General features: G+C 49.9%; 1 protein-coding gene across 1 annotated transcript in view; it reads left to right on the top strand.

Moving 5' to 3' along the window:
- The first annotated feature begins 301 nt into the window (after positions 1–301).
- The window catches only part of LOC142475565 (endoplasmic reticulum-Golgi intermediate compartment protein 3-like), a 65432-nt gene continuing 58296 nt past the window's right edge, over positions 302–7437 (top strand). Inside the window, 1 exon segment of the mRNA XM_075581362.1 lies at positions 302–408. The gene's annotated coding sequence lies outside the window, so the exon portion shown is untranslated.

The raw sequence follows: 7437 nt of genomic DNA, 5'->3' as shown, positions 1-7437 counted from the left end.
ACTCACCCCCCCGATGCTCCACTCACCTCCCCCCCCAGATGCTCCACTCACCTCCCCCCCGATGCTCCACTCACCTCCCCCCCACCCGATGCTCCACTCACCTCCCCTCCGCACGATGATCCACTCACCTCCCCCCCGCCCGATGCTCCACTCACCTCCCCCCGATGCTCCACTCACCTCCCCCCCGCCCGATGCTCCACTCACCTCCCCGCACGCCCGATGCTCCACTCACCCCCCCCCCGCCCGATGCTCCACTCACCTCCCCCCCCCGCCCGATGCTCCACTCACCTCCCCCCCTCCTCGGCGGGGGGACAGGCAGCTGCCACGTGGCACCTAAGATTGCGGCGGCCGGAAGGACCCCCTTCCTCCCTCGCGGAGTAACTAAGATGGCGGCGGCCGGAACGAGAGGTGACGTGTGTGTGTGTGTGTGTGTGTGTGACACTGTGTGTGTGTGTGACACTGTGTGTGGGACACTGTGTATGTGGGACACTGTGTGGTTGTGTGTGACACTGTGTGTGTGTGTGTGTGTGTGTGTGTGTGTGTGTGTGTGTGTGTGTGTGTGTGTGTGTGTGTGACACTGTGTGTGTGTGTGTGTGTGTGTGTGTGTGTGTGTGTGTGTGTGTGTGTGTGTGTATGTGACACTGTGTGTGTGTGACACTGTGTGTGTGTCAGGCACTGTAGGGTGGGGACCGGAGCTACGGGGTGGGGGGTCAGGAGCGTAGAGAGAGGGGGGAGCCGAGAAACATACAGGGGGAGTGGAGAGGAGGGACCCGGAAATTGTAAGCAATGTGTCTAGGGTGTCCCCATGTCGTTGCATGATTTTGTCAATGTCACCCTTGATTTTCACTATCTCCTTGCTTGATTGTTCGATTACAAGTATTGTTAAATCGAACGAGCATTTGTTGAGGATCGCTATCCACTTTTTGCAAAACTCAACATCACTGCGTCCTATAGTGTGCTGATTTTTAATTCTAAAGCCCCTAGGCAGCATCTCTTCTTTGTGATAGTGAGACCCCATGCAGAAAAAAGTCTATCTCCCGTTTCTTAAGTTTAACCAAATCATTATACACATCCAATGCATTGTCCGGACCCAAAACAGATTCAAAGGTCTCAGTATATCTAATCTTAGCTATTTCAGCATCACTGAATCCTGCTGTATCTGATAATGTAGAAAAGATCCCAGTGAAATTAGCAAATTCATCCATGTGTATGGTATAACGTCCCAATTGTTTAAAAACAGAGAAATTGCATGCATTAGATGTGATGGTACCTCTGCGTATGCAATGCATGACCATGACGGGGAAGCAATATGCCTATACCAGGCGGCCACCATACTATTTGCTTGCTGGCATCTGACCAATCCTACGAGTAGGGAAGCTACACATGACCACAACCTGTAATCTTACAGGTAAGGTTATCACTGACAATAGGTGAGCGATTTCGTGGGCTTTTCCAATGCTCTGATTGGTGAATTGGGTGTTATGAGACACAGAGTGTTGGTATAAATGTATGTCACGGTCATTTGACCATTGCACCGCCCTGAAGAAGGTCGCTCTCTGCAGACCGAAACGTTGGCTGGGGTGCCTGTATTTTCTTCAATACAGAATTATTTGAATATCGTTCCTGGTGTGCTGTCTCCTCATTGCTGGACTCCAATCTGGTAATATCTTCATTATTCTTGTCTATGGGATTAGCATCTGGATTTTTCATTACAACAGGGTGCTGGTTGTTGCTTTGTACTATGTGTATATATATATATATATATATATATATATATAACAAAACAAAACAGAAATGGTAAAGGAGCGCCTAATGCAACAACCTGCCTAACTGTGAATAAGTAGCCAACTGCGTTGATACAACCTATGGGGTGGCTAAGGTGAAATAATATAATTAAAAAACCCTATGTAATTCTAAGATAAAATGTGTAATAACTTTAATACAAAGTGTACATAACAAAATTGTTAAAAATGCTTCTGGAAAAAAAATGTGTGTTGTAATACAAAAAATATCTTGAATGAAATATAAAATATAAAAAAATATAAAAAATATGAAAAAATGAAAATAAAAACTTTTTTCCAAAAAACTTTTAAAACCTTAAAAGTCACAGAGTCCTGTTCCAAATGAATGCATCCAGGTAAGGCAGCCCGTTTATAAGGGATCACAACTCCCTAGGAATACCTATGAAAGAAAAAAGAAAAGAAAACAGGCGCACACCTAGTGCATTAAAGTTTAACAATAATTTTATGGAACAATTAAAACCAGACAAATGCCCACTCACAAGTATAGCGTTATTTGAAAGCAGTTATGAGATTGGCCCTCATAAGCCAGTGGTGCCGTTCGAGCCTGTAATGGTGTCCTCTCGTGCGCGGTCTCCTTCTACCGGAAGTGACGCTCACCCGGTCTGGTGTCCCGCACAAAACGGAAGTCCCTCCAGGAAACCGAGGCCTCTCCTGACTGCCTCTAGCTGCTGCACCACCAATCAAGCCAAACGATGTGTCCACTGAACTGCTTTACCGAGCCTCCCCATATATTACAAACAAAGAATAGACTGCGCTCCTCAGGTGCAAACTCACTTATTACCAATTAGAATGTATAGGATGGATATACCCCAGGGGTGACTGGCAGGAAGTGTGCAACACAATATATTGGCTGATTGACTCACACTAATAAAAATTACATACAATATGATTGAATAAAAGGCTGAGTGCCAATGTTAAAAAGCTGCTTGGGTGAAAATGTACATACAGGCATACCCCGCATTAACGTACGCAATGGGACCGGAGCATGTATGTAACTATGTAACACAGGCATACCCCACATTAACGTACGCAATGGGACCGGAGCATGTATGTAACTATGTAACACAGGCATACCCCGCATTAACGTACGCAATGGGACCGGAGCATGTATGTAACACAGGCATACCCCACATTAACGTACGCAATGGGACCGGAGCATGTATGTAACTATGTAACACAGGCATACCCCACATTAACGTACGCAATGGGACCGGAGCATGTATGTAACTATGTAACACAGGCATACCCCGCATTAACGTACGCAATGGGACCGGAGCATGTATGTAACTATGTAACACAGGCATACCCCGCATTAACGTACGCAATGGGACCGGAGCATGTATGTAACACAGGCATACCCCGCATTAACGTACGCAATGGGACCGGAGCATGTATGTAACTATGTAACACAGGCATACCCCACATTAACGTACGCAATGGGACCGGAGCATGTATGTAACTATGTAACACAGGCATACCCCGCATTAACGTACGCAATGGGACCGGAGCATGTATGTAACTATGTAACACAGGCATACCCCGCATTAACGTACGCAATGGGACCGGAGCATGTATGTAACTATGTAACACAGGCATACCCCGCATTAACGTACGCAATGGGACCGGAGCATGTATGTAACTATGTAACACAGGCATACCCCGCATTAACGTACGCAATGGGACCGGAGCATGTATGTAACTATGTAACACAGGCATACCCCGCATTAACGTACGCAATGGGACCGGAGCATGTATGTAAAGCACAAATGTACTTAAAGTGAAGCACGACCTTTTCCCACTTATCGATGCATGTACTGTACTGCAATCGTTATATACGTGCATAACTGATGTAAATAACGCATGTGTAACAGGCTCTATAGTCTCCCCGCTTGCGCACAGCTTCGGTACAGGCAGGGAGCCGGTGTTGCTGTTCAGGACGTGATGACAGGCGCATGCGTGAGCTGCCGTTTGCCTATTGGGCGATATGTACTTACTCGCGAGTGTACTTAAAGTGAGTGTCCTTAAAGCGGGGTATGCCTGTATATGCCTGTAAACATGCAATTATGATGAATGACATATGTTGGTGATTAAATCTGCTACACTGATGAATCCCTCCTGGACAATATAGAATGGCTGATGAACAAAAATTATAAAATTGACACTGATTGTGAAAAAATTAAAAATGTGAAAAAGGAAAATATAAAATATATATAAAAAATGCAAAAATAGAAAAAATGTATATCAACCAAAACAAGGGTCCATGCTAGGATCTGGCTGCTCTCCACAGGGACCAACGAACTCCAAGAAATCTGTGAACAACAAGAAAAGAAAGCGCCCGATCCTAGTGCAGCATGAAAAAATACAATTTAATGAAAAATAAAAATAATTGAACCAACAAATGCGAACTCACAAACAAAGGATAAATAAAAGCATGTAATGAGTATACTCATTCGCCAACCGCCCACGATGTGTCTTTATTTGCGTGCCTTCTCTCCGTCTGTGTTGTATCAGCTCCTCCGAAGCGACATCCAGCAGGGGATACAGGAAAAGGATCTCCACGTGGTGACCCTGAAGTCCTCCTCACTATGAGTGCAATCCGGATGTGAGGATTGGGGTCCGTGACGTTGGCTGGGGTGCCTGTATTTTCTACAATACAGAATTATTTAAATATCATTCCTGGTGTGCTGTCTCCTCATTGCTGGGCTCCAATCTGGTAATATCTTCATTATATACTGATGCAGCGGCCGTTATTCGAACACATCTCGGCGCCGATTTTGCGTTCTCTGCTGTTCCCCACGCAGCATGAAACGCGGCTAATCGCCCCAGGCACCCGCGCTTATCGTGGATGTTTTGTTTGAATTTCATGGATTCTGTTTCTTTGTTTGCAATAAAATGGATGAATTGTAATGTGTACAGTACTGTGCTACTGTGTCAATTTCATGTTTTTAAAAGCCAGAACACTAAAATTAGTTTTTCTGCTCTCGTCGTGCTCGCATCTTAGTGCGGGAAGGCTGCAATTCATCCCGCGGTTTCAAATCGGGATTCCGATGTACATGATGCGTGAAGTGTTCGAATAACGGCCGCTACATCAGTATATATATATATATATATTTTTTTTTTTTAAACCGTTGTATTTTCACTGTTGCACTGTCCCTATGGGCAATCTGATTGGTCCCAGCCTCTGGCCAATCAGATTGTTCAGTCAGCCCACCCGCCCCCCCACGGCTCTCATTGGCCGGTGGGGTCTAACAGTCTAACCCACTTACACACACACTCACACTGCGTGCTCCTCTCCAAGATGGCCTACCACACGATGTGCACCAGCCGCCGCCACCTCCTGCCCAGGTAAGTTAGTACAAAATGCCGCCTCACACCTTACACCCCTCCCGCCTCACACCACTGCTGCCTCACACCCCTGCTGCCTCACACCCCTGCGCCTCACACCCCTGCGCATCCCGCCTCAACCGCCCAGGAACGAGCGGGGGAGCAGCCGGCCGGTGGAGCACACAATAATCACTAAATTATGGCACCCCTAACTCACCTATTTCAGGCACGCAACCTCCCGTCTCAGGCCACTACCCCACATGGCGCTTCTTGCCGCCGCCTGCACGCGCCTCCGTTGGCTGGACGACCCATCGGGGGACCAAGCGGCCGGTGGGGGGGAAACGACCGAGCCATCGGGGAACCGGGCGGAGGGGTGAGGGAGGGAGAGGCCCGAGCCATTGGGGAACCGGCCGGAGGGCGGAGACATCGGGGAACGGGGGGGGGGGGGGGGAGAGGCCCGAGCCATCGGGGAACCAAGCAGGTGGGGCGGACGGCCGCCGAGCCAGCGGGGTAATGGACGCCCGGACAGGGAGGGGGGGGGCAAGCGGATACATAAATTAAGACAATACATATGCCCCCTGCTCCACCCCCCCCTCTCCTCCACCCACACCTCCCTTCCTCCAGACACCCCCCCTCCTCCTCCACCCACCCCCCCCTCCTCCTCCTCCACTCTCCTACACCCCTTCCTCCCCTCCACCCCTTCCCCCCTCCTCCACTCCCCTCCACCCCCTCCACCCCTTCCCCCCCTCCACTCCCCCCCTTTCCCCCCTTCCCCCCCTCCACCCCTTCCCCCCCTCCATTCCTCCCCTTCCCCCCTCCACTCCCCTCCTTCCCCCCCCTCCACCCCCCTTCCCCCCTCCACTCCCCTCCTTCCCCCCCCTCCACCCTCCACCCCCCTTCCCCCCTCCATTCCCCCTTCCCCCCTCCATTCCTCTCCACCCCTCCACACCCCTTCCCCCACTCCACTCCCTTCCACCGCTCTTCCCCCCTCCACACACCTTCCCCCCTCCACACCCCTTCCCCCCCTCCACCCCCCTTCCCCCCCCTCCACTCCCCTCCACCCCCCTTCCCCCTCCACTCCCCTCCACCCCCCTTCCCCCCTCCACTCCCCTCCCTTCCACACCCCTTCCCCCCCTCCACTCCCCTCCACACCTTCCTCCCCTCCCCTCCACCCCCATCCACTCCCCCCTCCACTCCTCTTCCACCCCTCCCCCTTCCACTCCCCTCCACTCCCCCCCTTCCCTCCTTCCCCCCCACCACCCCTCCCCCATCCACTCCCCTCCACTCCCCCCCCCTCCCCTCCACTCCCCCTTCTCCCCTTCCTGCAGCCCTTCGCCATCCTGCCCCCCCTGCCTTCTCCCCTCTGCTTTCGTGCCCGCCCACCCGCCTCTGCCTTTCACCCACCGCCTCAAAGCCGCCGCACGCACTCGACACACACCTGCCGCCACTCGCACACCCGCCACACACCTGCTGCCTCCTGCCCCTACGCACCGACATCACTGACCCGTCGCCTCACATCCTAGCAGGACCGCAGCACTCATAACCCACATGCCACCCGCCGCCTCACACCCTAGCAGGACACACGCCTCACATTTTTACATCTGTTATGTCACCAAAATATACATTGTACTGTGGTGTGTTTACAATAAAACATTTTTAAACAACATCGTATTACATTTTCTTCCATCTTTCTTTTCAACATTATTATCCAACCTTTCCAACAAATAGTCACCTATTGTTCCACCATTTATAAATAATACTACCTATTACGCATTTACATCCCGGGAAACGCCGTATCTCTCAGCTAGTATATATATATAGCAAATATAACTGTATGCTCATTTGCATGTCTTATGCAGGTCTGCAACCCCGCCCTTCACCATTATCACACAGCACTTCCACTGCAGCAAGGGATTCTGGGAAATGACATGCAAATGGGCACACAGTGTCACCTTTTGCTTCAAAACCATTTTTAACATGGTTCCCTATTGGCTTAAGCTTGCTGCATGGTCACAGCTTTAAGCACAGCCAGGGTTAAGATGCATAGCCAGAAAACCCACCCACAGACAGCTGTTTCGACCTTAATGGGTCTCCTCAGTGTGGGGTTGGTTAACTGGCTATGCAATGAAGCAATGAGGATGGGGTTGTCCATACTTAGTTAAGTTATGGCGAGTAAAAAAAGTGACAAAAACCCTCCACAGCAAAGCATATAAAACAAAAGACAGAGGTGCCCAATGCTACATCAAATTGACAAAACGGTAATAAATATGGTAATAAGTATAAAGTTTAAATACTTCAATAATAATAGTAA

Source organism: Ascaphus truei, unplaced genomic scaffold, assembly GCF_040206685.1.
Source record: "Ascaphus truei isolate aAscTru1 unplaced genomic scaffold, aAscTru1.hap1 HAP1_SCAFFOLD_1270, whole genome shotgun sequence".
Taxonomy (NCBI): domain Eukaryota; kingdom Metazoa; phylum Chordata; class Amphibia; order Anura; family Ascaphidae; genus Ascaphus; species Ascaphus truei.
The sequence above is the reverse complement of the archived record's forward strand: the minus strand, read 5'-3'. Positions and strand labels throughout refer to the sequence as shown.